Genomic DNA, 214 nt, shown 5'->3' with positions numbered 1-214 from the left:
CGGGTGTGGAGGCGGCTGAGGCCACCGCTAATGGCAAAAGCCCAGGAAAGCCAGAGCTGCTGGACCCCTCCCGGGAGTGAGCAGTGCCTGGGCCTGCGGCCGCTCGCCTATGGCCATTGGATGTTGGGCGGGATGGGGGCGGGGGGTGTGCTAGGGCCACGTCGAGGACGAGTCCTCCCCACCCCCAGGAGACAAGAGCCAAGGAGCCCAGGGG

This window comes from Propithecus coquereli, unplaced genomic scaffold (assembly GCF_000956105.1).
Source record: "Propithecus coquereli isolate 6110/MARCELLA unplaced genomic scaffold, Pcoq_1.0 Scaffold438, whole genome shotgun sequence".
Taxonomy (NCBI): domain Eukaryota; kingdom Metazoa; phylum Chordata; class Mammalia; order Primates; family Indriidae; genus Propithecus; species Propithecus coquereli.
Note: the sequence above shows the minus strand (reverse complement) of the source record.